This window comes from Gymnoscopelus braueri, assembly GCF_963280865.1.
Source record: "Gymnoscopelus braueri genome assembly, chromosome: 11".
Taxonomy (NCBI): Eukaryota; Metazoa; Chordata; class Actinopteri; order Myctophiformes; family Myctophidae; genus Gymnoscopelus; species Gymnoscopelus braueri.
In genome coordinates, this window is record NC_137613.1 from 55,474,906 (window position 1) to 55,488,204 (window position 13,299).

Sequence of the window (13,299 nt, forward strand, 5' to 3'; positions counted from 1 at the left end):
TCCAGCTCTTTATTAACTCTCCTGATTGGCTTAAATTCACCTACCTGAAAATGTACTATATTCTGTTTAAAAAAGAGCTGGAGAGACCCCTGTGACCGAACAAACGCTCTGTAGCAATGATTACTATCAGATTATAGTACTTTAACCTTTAAAAAAATAATATATATATATATATATATATATATATATATATATATATATAGATATATATATATACACATATATATATATATATGTTTATATATATATATATATATATATGTTACAGGGAGATTGAAGAACCAGGACGATTGAAGAAAGCGCGCTTGTTTTTACCACCCAACCAGCAATTCTGTAGAAAAAGCACTAGAGGGAGCCACGAGCCAGGCTTTCCAACTAAAGTGCACACACATATATGGCCGCAACCACACACACACACACACACACACACACACACACACACACACGCGCGCATGCACAGTGGCGGAGCGTCCGGGGAGGCCAGGGAGGCGGCCACCTCCGGGCCCGCGACCCAGGAGGGCCCGGGCCGTCAGATAATAAATCGGTAAAATCAGGCAAAAATAAGAATTAAACAACATAACCCTAACCTAACCCTACCCTAACCCTAAAACCGAAATAAAGTGACAAAAAGCCCCCCAAAAAGTGACCGAATCTGCCGAAAACCCACGTGCGTGCATGCGCAGGGGGGGCCTGATCACTGTGCTGTGCCTCCCGGCCCGGCTTTGAGTTGTTCCGCCATGCACACGCGCACGCACTCATGCGTTCAATTTAGAAACAACACTAGAGGGAGCCACGAGCCAGGCGTCCCAACTAAAGTGCACACACACACACACACAGTCCACACACACACACACGCACACGCACACGCACACGCACACGCACACGCACACGCACACGCACGCGCAAGCCAGGATTTTTTCTTCAATTTGGTTTATTGAAAGCATGACTGTTAAGATACTTGTATTGTGTTCTGGCTTTTGTTTTAGTTTCTCCCTGACACGCACGCGCGCACGCACACACGCACGCGCTCATGCTTTCAATTTGGTTTATTGAAAGCATGACTGTTAAGATACGTTTATCGTGTTCTGGCTTTTGTTTTAGTTTCTCCCTAACACACACACACACACACACACACACACACACACACACACACACACACACACACACACACACACACACACACACACACACACACACACACACACACACACACACACGCGCACGCGCGCGCACACACACACACACACACACACACACACACAGTGATCCACGAAAATAACTATTCTGTCCCTCATCGGTTCACAACTCGGACGGCGCTGATTCGACTCATCAGAGCATCGGCCGGTCAGCGCGGGCACTCCTCGGCCTCAAGCTCTGCTGAGTCGGCACGCCTCCGTCATGGACAATAACTATTATCACGTGACACGTGCGTGTGAACCATAGAGGTATAGGTGTGAACGCGTGTTCAGCGTTCCCCTAGCGTAGCTTCCTGGTTGCTACGTGGAGGGAACAACAACAGACAGGTCCGCGTCGCATCAAAGCCCCGCCTCGCCCCGAAGCCCCGTGCCTAAAAACGAGCGCTCTGTCTTCAATCGTCCTGGTTCTTCAATCTCCCTGTGACATAACAAATCTCCATGAATTCAGCAATTCTGAAAATGTTTGACAAATCTTGAAAAAATCTGAAAATGTTTGACAAATCTTGAACAATTCTGAAATTATTTAGAAGATCTTTGATCAAAAATAGGGACGCCAGGGTTAGCATTGTTAATGGTTGGGTAAGTGATATTCTTTGGTTAAAATAAGTGTCAAATAGCTCTATATTCTGATAGTACTCATTGCTATAGTGTTTGTCCAGTAACAGGAGTCTCCATGCCTCTCCAGCTCTTTAATGGTGTCAGATCAGCTCACAACTAAGTGTTAACCACGTAACCCTCTATTCTTAACATGAGGTGACTCTGTACATGGTGTGCTCTTTTTTCCCTCTACACTATAGTATACTTTAAGTTCCTATTTATTGGTATCAGTATGAAAACTCTTTTATTTTCACGGTTTTAAAGAAACGTTTTTTATTTGTTTAAATATGAATATTATTTTGTTTTGCCAATGATTTGAGGGCCCACTTGCAGTATCCTCACGGCTCAAGAATCGCTGTTTTAAGCCAACTTTTATGTCAATGACTGACCTCAGTTTTAGGGAGCTTAGATAGTCTTCATGTTATGATATTTCCACAGTATGGAAGCCCATTTAAGACAATGTGGTGGGAAAAAAAGATCCTATACAAATCATTATAATGAAACTTTGTCAGATAAATGTTGTATCTTATGGTGTTGCCCTTGGCTGCTCGGACCATCCGTGACCGGAGCTGTCCCTTATTGTTTATGTGTATTGTTCTACTTGTCTGTCTGTCTATCGATCTACAAGTGCTAGTTTAAAACTTTAAATTTCACTACGTGCATGCAACAGTTCATTTATGTCAGGTGCAAGTGGTGGACTCTTGTCGAGTGAGTGTGTGTCTAGGGGATAGGGGTGGACTGGGCATCTGGCATGATGGGCCGACCATTAATGTGCCGGTGGTCCGCAAATGATAAAAATAAAAACGAAAACATTTTTGCCCCTGTTTTAGGATCATTACAGTAATTTCCGGGTTGCGCTGCCCAATAAATTTTTACCCCGTTTTAGGATAGTTACGGTAATGTTTGGGCTGGGTGGCCTCTAAGTGGAGAGGGCCAATCCTTCAGTAGCACCGGCCCATAGAGCAGAGAGACATCACATGATTGGCCCACTGGCTTGTCTATCATCTGAATACCGGCCTAGTGACCCAATCACAGGACCAGGAGTTCCACCCAAATATATAACAGCTGATCTACAAGCCCACAACAACAATTGTGGGCTTGTAGATCTTCTATGTTTGGTGCGAGACACCATTGTGTGACGAAACATATATAGAGGCATGCGTCTGGCAGCATACTCGGCAGAGAGAGAGAAACAGCGCTAATCTGAAGGGACGGCTGGCTGATACTTGTAGAAGGACAGTTTACTTATAGCATGTGAAGAAGGTGATGTGGTGACTGGTGAGCACAACAGAGGACTGTTCCTTATCCAACATTACACAGCAAACCTGCATGTTGTGTTACAAGTAAATATGTCTAGACTTCAAACAATAATAATCCACACTATTCTAATTGATTGAAGTCATACGATTATGTCACACAAAATAACTATCTACACGCTCACAAGTCATTGTCATTGTGATGTGGTGTGTCCTTGTAGATCTGCCATTGCGTTTGTATGTGCCTCGACTAAGTGGGGCGGTAGAGCGTCCAGCCCTGGTAGGGGATGAGAAAAGTACAAATCTAACATGGGAGGTCGCTGTTCATGGTTACAGTGGAGTCAGTAATGATGTATTGGGCAGAGACATGGACACTCATAGCACAGCAGGAAAAGGGCCTGGATGGAGTCTACTCAAGATTAAGAATGGTGCAAATGGCACTTGGTGTCACATGGGCGGACGATATCAGAAATGTGGACCTCTATGGAGGCTTCTCACGGGTCACAGACAAGGTCAGAGAGAGAAGGATGAGGCTGGCAGGGCACTGTGTCAGGCACCTGGAACTTGTGGTGAGCAAACTGCCACTGAGGGGGCCAACCCAAGGCACAGCTGGGAAAGAGGCACGCCACCTACGTAGGGATGCTGGTGGTTGATGTACCGTAAAAAAATCAAATAAGAAAAACACACCTAGATTTGGCAGCCCCTTGTATCCTGTAGTAACTCTGAGGACCCCCTGTTGAAGACCCCTGGTCTAGTCCACAGCCTGCGAGAGCCGCGGTGCTCAGTGGATCAAAGTGGTCGCTGCACGCAACAGCAAAAAGAACACACACACAGACACGCACACACACAGACACGTGCACACACACACACACACACACACACACACACACACACACACACACACACACACACACACACACACACACACACACACACACACACACACACACACACACACACAGGTGGGAGAAATGCAACCAGCTTGTTTGTAAACACATACACATTTTAGGCATTCAATATTCCATGTAGTTGCCCAATCCTCATTAATTCACATATACAGCTGCTAGTTAAAAACTTTGATATATTTGATATATTTTTATTTGCTATAAAAGTTGTATAAAGCAGTGCAGCACACATGGAAAGCAAAGTACCAGTGGAAAGCATGCTGTCAAAATGACACAACTAATATCTTTGTTATCAAGCATAAACAAACTGCTTCATAAGAACAATGTCAGTGTAACTAAGAGATTCTCAGAGAAATATGTATTTTGCACAGAGTAACAAGTAAGAAGAACACATCCTGGTAGAATATTTCTGGGTTTTAATGCGCTGCAGTCCGTTCTCTGATAGATTGGGGGAGATATTCTGTCCCTGGTGGGAGAGCTATGATGTAAAGTAATGTAATGTAATGTAATGTAATGTAATGTAATGTTATATTAGAGACAGTTCAGCTCTAGCAGTTACCCTGTCATGTGTTCTCCTAGCTACCGTGTCTCTACCACCAACATAATTGCTGCTCACGTTTCTCATGCTCTGTAGACCGAGGCAGTCGTGAGACACTCTGTTAATGAGGCCTAATCCTCCTCTAAGCCTGAGTGGGAGTGGGAGCTCTACTGAACGTGAGCTGTTGTAGGTCAACTGAGTTCTGCTTGCTCATTCTACCGCCCGTCCGTCCGTCCGTCTGTCCGCCCGTCCATCCGTCCGTCCGCCCGCCCGCCCGCCCATCCGCCCCTGCCCTACTAAAACATGGGTCCTGACCCAGTTTTTGGTACACAGTGGTGTATAGCAGTGGTTCTCAAAGTGGGGTACGGGACTCTCAGGGGTCCTTGAGGGGGGTCCAGGGGGTCCCCAGCAAAATGAGTGACCAATTTAAACCTATTTACAAAAAAACAGAAGATCTGCTATTTAAAAAAAAATCTTGGACATATCGTGAAAAAGTTGAATATTTTACAAACATTTAAACAACACAAATCTTGTAGGCTATAGGGGGGTCCCTGCATGGCACTAATTATTTTCAGATGGGGTCCGCAGACAAATAGCCTACATATTCATTTGGGGGTCCTTGACATGGAAACATTTGAGAACCACTGGTGTATAGTCAAAGTCCAGTTATGAAGTGAATTGAGATAAAGCAGCTGAATCCGGTTCTAGTGAAAGCCATTGATTTGTGGTGTGATTGGTTGAGGTTTCTTAGAATTGCACGCATCACGCATGTCTCCTAAACTCCCATGAGGACTGGGACTGAAGCTAACAACTTCCTGTTTCATGCAGCGGCGCTTCCTATTCAGGAAGAGCTCTGGCTGAGGCTGGGTTGATGGAAACATCCTGTTATTGTTATCCATTCACAGCTCTCACTTCCCCTTCACCGTGTGTGTGTGTGTGTGTGTGTGTGTGTGTGTGTGTGTGTGTGTGTGTGTGTGTGTGTGTGTGTGTGTGTGTGTGTGTGTGTGTGTGTGTGTGTGTGGGGGAGAGAGAGGGAGAGAGAGATAGGGAGAGAGAGATAGAGAGTGAGAGAGATGTGTTATAGAATGATTGATCATCTACAGTACATCCATTTTACATCCATGACAAGTTTTTGTTCGTAAAGCAGTGATTCTCGTTTTGCTTCTTAATCTGCAAGAGAAAACCTAGCATATAATTCTTTGAATGAATGGTAATAATTTATGTTACAGATCATCAGGTTCACACAAAGTTTATCAATATTGTATCAGTACTCACTGATATGCCTCTCAATTAGCCTACTAAACATAAATGACGTGTGAAAATAAGAATTCTGCAAACCACTCATAAAGCCTTCCGTGTATTGGTTTCTCAATAGTTTATTGAACGATCAGTGGTCAGCAAAGCTTAGCATGTTCGTCAAGTCAGACGAATGGGCTTCAAATTAAGAGTAGTATTGGCAAATTATAGGAAAATCAATGTTTGACTTCCGGTCGATGGACTTCAAAACAAAATAAGAGCGCTCAATCAAGTTATGGGAAAGTAAGTGTTTGACTTCTGGTCGGTGGAATGAAAAATAAGAGCACAGTTAAGACCTATAATAGGTATAATATAATAGGTAGAATATTGAGTTTTCACTGTTGCTACAAAAATATAAAATAAAATAACAAGTGTGAACCAAATATAGTTTACAGTAGATGGAGTCCATCTACTGTATCAGTGGTTATCAAACTTTTTCATGTTAAGGACCCCCAAATTAATATGTATTTGGCCACGGAACCCCATCAGAAAATATTTAGTGCCAACTGACCCCCATAAAAGATTTGTTTTTTGTGTTACATTTATTTCAAGATAAAAAATAAAATAAAAAAATGTGAAACGTTTTGTTGTGTGACACGTTGTGAGCTTGTAGATCGGCTATTTTCAAATAGTCAATGTACAGGGTTAAAGTAGTGAAACTGGTTTTGATGTCAAACACAATGTTGAATAAATGTGAATAACGATAGCATGATGTAGTTGTGTTTTCCATCGTCACACCAACTCAAATAAGAATTCATTAATAAATGAATTTTAAAATGTTGCGTGTGCGCACAGGGCTCTCCCCCTGGCCTCCCCCCTAGGCTAACCCTTTTCCTGCAGGAAACCCTGAAGAAGTGGTTCATTGTCACATCACATTACGTAAGTAAAAGTGGGTGAAATTCTTATTTGTGCTGGCTCATCAATGTTGGAGTTAAAAAAGATAAGTCAAGTTATTTGAATAAGGAACCAGAACAGAAGGGGAAGCACATAAAGTGCATGCACAGCTAGTTTAAAATCACATGAATTGAGAGTCATATGATGTACTGTGTAAGTAAGTACATATTATTTACAGTATAGCACTTCTCACAGACAGAACTCACAAAGTGCTTTACATACGACATAAATAAGAGATCAGCATTCAAATGATTAAGAACAACTAAAACACAAACTGTACAATACATCTCAGAAAAACTAAATAGCAGACACATTATTACACACCTGGAGGAGAAGCTCAAGGACATTCCCCAAATGCTAGTTGAAACAGTAGTGTTTTTATAGTTCTTAAAAATACCCACAGCTCTCCAGACCTGAGGAAGGGCATTCCAGAGTCTGGGCGCTAGCCGCGCTACAGACTGAAAGGCTTTATGTCACATGTTGTGTGTATATGTTTATATGTTCATTGTTGTGATAATAATCATTGCCATGCCCATGGCATAGAACAGTGGTTCTGAACCTCTCCTGAATCAGGGCCCACTTGTAAATCTTGAAAGCGTTCGCGGCCCACCCATCTAACCACTTAACTGGTCAAATGGGTGGGCCGACATTTTCAGAGCATATACATTTTAATGATCAAACAAACGATTATCCATCCGTCTGTTCCATAGGATCAATGGCAATAGCGTATGCTTTATGTTTATCAGTATCACAATGAAAACACATATTTATGCCCAAAAATAACATTTTTGCGTAATTTAAAGAAAAAAATATATGAATATATATGAATATGGCAATTATTTGGGGACCCTCTTGCAATATCCTCACGGCCCATGTTGGGAATCATTGCTATAGAGTATTTTGTTCAGTAACAGGGGTCTCCAGCTGTCTCTCCAGCTCTTTGATAAACAGAAAACACATTTGCAGGTGAGTCACCAATTTCATCCAACCACGAGAGAGTACAGCTTGAATTTTATAGTGTTGCAGCTCCTGTTTTGTCTGCTCACTTCTGTGTGTCATCACTTCCAATTTCACCTGTTTATCCTGTACGAGTCGCGTTGTGTAATAGACGTCTCCAAGCCAGCATGAAAAATGTAACACACACACACACACACACACGCACGCACACGCAGACGCACGCGCACGCACACGCACACGCACACGCACACGCACACACACACACACACACACACACACACACACACACACACACACACAGGCTGACAGGACCTTGAACTATCAGTCGGGGTTGTTTTTGTTATGAAGTCATGCAGCTAGAAACATGATGATCACTACATTTCCCATCAACCCCAGCAAGAGAAGGAAGCACTGCTTTTCACACATTTATGTGTGGAATCTTTCCACTATAAATCATTATTAGACTGCAAGAGGAACTGTTTTCTACACAATTACTTCAGTAGAGGAACAAGCTCTGTAGCCTCTGCCAAGTGTTTTTATATACAGTATTGATTGATTGATTGATTGAATATTTTATTAGGCAAAAAAAAATGCCAAAAACAGCACAATTACATTTATAATACTTTGTCTAAAAGGTCCGTCCAAAAAAGTCCTTACGGTCTTGTTTCCATTGGGGTCCTTGGTATTCAATTCATAGACAGAAGTTAGGCAGAAGTTTTCAAATGTGTAAAATGTATACAAATCTTTTGAACATAGCAGATCTACAAGCTCACAATGCGTCGCATTGCGACGCATTGTGAGCTTGTAGATTGGCTATTTTCAAATGGCCGAAATGTATAGGGCTGAGGTGGTTAATGTATGTTTTGTAATAATAACCAAATCTACAAAGTAATTAGTAACTAAAGTTTTCAAATAATTGTAGTGGAGTAAAAGTATAATATTTGCCTCTGAGATGTAATGGAGTAGAAGTAAAAGTACTGAGAATTGGAAATACTCCAGTAGAGTAAAAAAAAATCACACCCTGTGTGAAGTGGGCGGTGTCTTGCTAGCTAATCACAATACTGAATGGAGTCAACCAATCATGTACAAAAGATAAATACATTTATTGAAACACTCTTTATGATGGACGAAACCATAACTTGAAAAAAACAAATTTATGTTTTTTTTCATGTTATGGTTTCTTTTTTATATAGGGCTATGCACATGTGTCATGTGACACTGGCCAATCACAGTCCTCAATAGATTGTGATTGGCCAATCACGGTGCAGGATAATTGTACAAATTTCCAAACCTCACTTATAGGGGCGGTTTCACAGCGCAGGATAATTGTACAAATTTCCAAACCTCACTTATAGGGGCGGTTTCACCGCCCAAAAAATACCTCAAAATTGTACTCAAGTACAACTTGAGTAAATGTACTTACTTTACACCATTGGTGACGCATGATAAGCTTGGAGAGTTCTGATTTGTTCATTCATTTTGGTACTTTTTGAAACCTTTTTTTCTTTGGAAAGGTTGGACAGCTGTCACACTGAGAACATACAGGCAGACCATGGATGGAAACAACCAGTGGTGGAAAGTAACTAAGTACATTTACTACCGCACTTAAGTACAATGTTGAGGTATTTGTACTTTACTTGAGTATTTCCAATTTCCAATACGTTTACTTCTACTCCATACATCTCGGACCAAAATATTGTACTTTTACACCACTACATTTATTTGAAAACTTTAGTTACTTTGTATATTTACAAAACATACATTAACCAGCCCTATATACATTTTGGCCATTTGAAAATAGCAGATCTACAAGCTCACAATGCGTTGCGATGCAACGCATTGTAAGCTTGTAAATCTGCTATTTTCAAAAGATTTTTGTACATTTGAAAACTTATATAATGAGTACTTTTACTTTTGGTACTTTAAGTACATTTTGATACCAGTCAAGAGAAATTAGACGTTTGCCCGGGACCAGTGGCGTCCCCAGGATTTACATTTAGGGCAGGCGTGATTTTTCACCACTTCTTAATATATATATATATTTTTTATATATGAAATACTTTTGAAAAATGATTGAATTGTTTTTAATTGATGAAAAGTTTTGATTTATTTTGTTTAAACTTTAAAAAATCTTGAAATAATAATAAATAAAAACTAAATAAATAAACTGAAAAAAATGGGCTATTTACTTGCAACCCGTGAAAATTGGTCCCAAATTTTGGGAAACAGTGCTCTAGAACGTAACACCTGGTATTACGTATGAGAACGTGAACAGAACGGCCCAGCGCTTCCCTTCCTCCAGGTAATAATGTATGAGAAACGGTGTGTTTGTTATCAATGTCCACCACCCCAGACACCGTCTGTTCAAGCCCAGTGCTGTGGCCACGTCACATGCGTTGTGAGCTTGCAGATCTCCACACGTGTCCCCTGGTGTGCCTATTCTGATGGCAGACCCCTGGCCAGTGTTGGTGCCAAGTTTGGTGCGGATCGGAGCAACCGTGCGCCTCGCAGGTCCACATGTTACGTTTGTGTAAAACCCAACCTATAGGCAATTTTAATATAGGATATTTCGACTACCCAAAAATAGGGATGCTAAGCTAAATGTGGAAGAAAGCAAGTTAGGATTTTGTGCTTGATTTTGTCACTGTTGGAAGTTAATTCCAAATGATGTGAAAAGTATACTTACTATAAACACATTTATTTCTAGGCTATTTAAAAAAAAGGCCCTTCCACATTGAGCCCTGACCCCCTTGTCCTGCCTTAAGAAAACATGTTGAAAACAGTTAGATGGGGACATAAAGTGTGAGTCATTGTAAGGGCTGGGAACACTTTGTTTCGTCCATATCTGTGTGATCTGGTAGAGACGACTTCCTCAGTCCAACAGCAGACATGCCTGTTCAACACTGGAAGTGGGTCATTCGGTGGAAACAGAGAGAAACTCTGTGTGTGTGTGTGTGTGTGTGTGTGTGTGTGTGTGTGTGTGTGTGTGTGTGTGTGTGTGTGTGTGTGTGTGTGTGTGTGTGTGTGTGTGTGTGTGTGTGTGTGTGCACGCGCGTGCGTGTGCGTGTGTGAAGGATGGATGCTGAGCACAGCCTCCACGCATGGCCCACGCGTGAACACGCTCTTCAGCCAATCAGAGAACGCATGGCAGGCCCCTTCAGCCAATAGGATTTCATCCTGTGTGTGTGTGTGTGTGTGTGTGTGTGTGTGTGTGTGTGTGTGTGTGTGTGTGTGTGTGTGTGTGTGTGTGTGTGTGTGTGTGTGTGTGTGTGTGTGTGTGTGTGTGTGTGTGCGCGTGCGTGCGTGCGTGCGTGCGTGCGTGCGTGCGTGCGTGCGTGTGTGTGTGTGTGTGTGTGTGAGTCAGGGGAGAGGCCTGTGAGTCAGAGAGGAAAGTACTGTACATTGTGCAGTGTAAGTGTTGTTACACATGGAAGTCACGCTCTTTCAAAGCTACTGTGAGCAACAGTTTCTTCAGTGGTGGAAAGTAACATTACATTACAACAACAGTACATGTACTCAACGACTGTACCACTTTGAGGTCATTTTTACTTTACTGGAGTATTTCCAATTTTCAATAATTTTACTTCTACTCCACTACATCCCAGAGGCAACTATTGTACTTATACTCCACTATAATTGTTTTATTATAATTATTATAGTTACTTTGAAAAATGTGATTATTATTACATAACCAATTCAGACCTACTGTATATACAGTATATACTTTGGTAATTTCAAAATAGCCGTTTGCCGCAGGCAGGCAGGCAGGCAGGCAGGCAGGCAGGCAGGCAGGCAGGCAGGCAGGCAGGCAGACAGACAGACAGACAGACAGACAGACAGACAGACAGACACATGGAGAACAACAACAGGGATGTTTACATAAGGTGGAGGAGAGAGCGCTGAGGCAGGGCGTGTGGGAACACGCAATAAAGTCCTTACTGCTTTAAACTCTCAGAGTGTACAAATGGAACCAAATGGATGGACCTGTAAGGTAAGGGTGCATTTACAGAGTTACAGACCTGTAAGGGTCCATTTGGTTCCATGTGTACACACTCAGAGTTACAGACCTGTAAGGGTCCATTTGGTTCCATGTGTACACACTCAGAGTTACAGACCTGTAAGGGCATTTGGGTCCATGTGTACACTCTCAGAGTTACAGACCTGTAAGGGTCCGTTTGGTTCCATGTGTACACTCTCAGAGTTACAGACCTGTAAGGGTCCGTTTGGTTCCATTCGTACTCTCAGAGTTACAGACCTGTAAGGGTCCATTTGGTTCCATTTGTACACTCTCAGAGTTACAGATGATCACTTTAGAACGTTGCACAAATGGAACATGCTACAGATCATTATAATTATTGAAGTTGTAAAAGAACCAATTATTCTCAGCTTAATAATAATAATTAGAGCAATGGCCACAGAGTTATGGCCATTTGAAGTGTTAAACACTGCTGAAACACTGCTACTGTAGTGCCCCATACTGTGGGGCCACTGGTGGGACTATCGTCATAGCCTGGTTCCAGACGAATCTGCCATTGCAAAAATAATAATTGCTCTCAGCAGATTAGGTCTGGCTCCTCTCAATAGAGATTGTATTTCTCTCCCTTCGAAGTTGTGAGGGACCAATCAGGGCCCAGTATGCAAATATGGGGCGGGTTTATCACCAGAGGCATTTTTTTAATTTGCCCCTCGGAAATGCAGGTTCCACACATAGATTCCAGACTAATATCTACGCAGTGATTAGTCTGGCCATGCCAGGTTACTATCGTCATGGCCCAGTTTGGTGCGGAACGGAGCAACGGTGCGCCTCACAATTCCGCCCATACCCCCTCTAGGCAATTTTTGTATTTTCTTAATACACTTGTTTTGTTTGTTTTGTTTTGTAAAGTGACTTTTACTATCTAGAAAACCAAATATACTGTACATTACACAATGCATGTATTATTATTATTATTATTATTATTATTATTACATTTATCGCGTTTTGTGTCACGAGCCATAGTCCCTATGCCCTGTGGACACGGCCAATTTCTGGATTCCACTGTACAGTCTGTGGGGACGTGAAAATTCACCGGGGGGACTCTAAATGTCTTCTGGGCCCCCCTCTGCGTGTGGATACCACTTGTTCGCCCATCAGTCCCACGGATGATTTTTGTTTCCTTTTTTTGTATTTAGGGTCCTTTTCTGCAGTTCAAGCATAATTCCACAGGGTGGCAGGCTATTTTCCAAAACTATTGGAAGTGGACATGTGTACACAGCCAGCATTAACTGTTACCGATGGACACACACTCATGTAAAACTATTGCCCGTGGACACAGTGGTTAATCTCAAGTGCAAAGGGGCTACAGGGCTGACAAGAGCCTAGTACAGCCTAATAGAGCCTATTCTAGTCTAGTAAGGCCTAGAACATTCTAGTCTAGCCTATTCCAGCTGGACCCAGCCCTGTATAGCCTAGTACAGTCATCTAACTACCCACATACCCTATATGCTATTCTCCCACTGGGCTGGACTTGGGTGTGCTGGGCTCTGGTGGGCTGTAATGGGCTCTGGTGGGCTGTGCTGGGCTGTTAGGTTGTACGGGGCAGTACTGCACTATAGCCTAGAAATGTTCATGTAAAACTATTGCCGGTGGACACAAACTCATGTAAAACTATTGCCCGTGG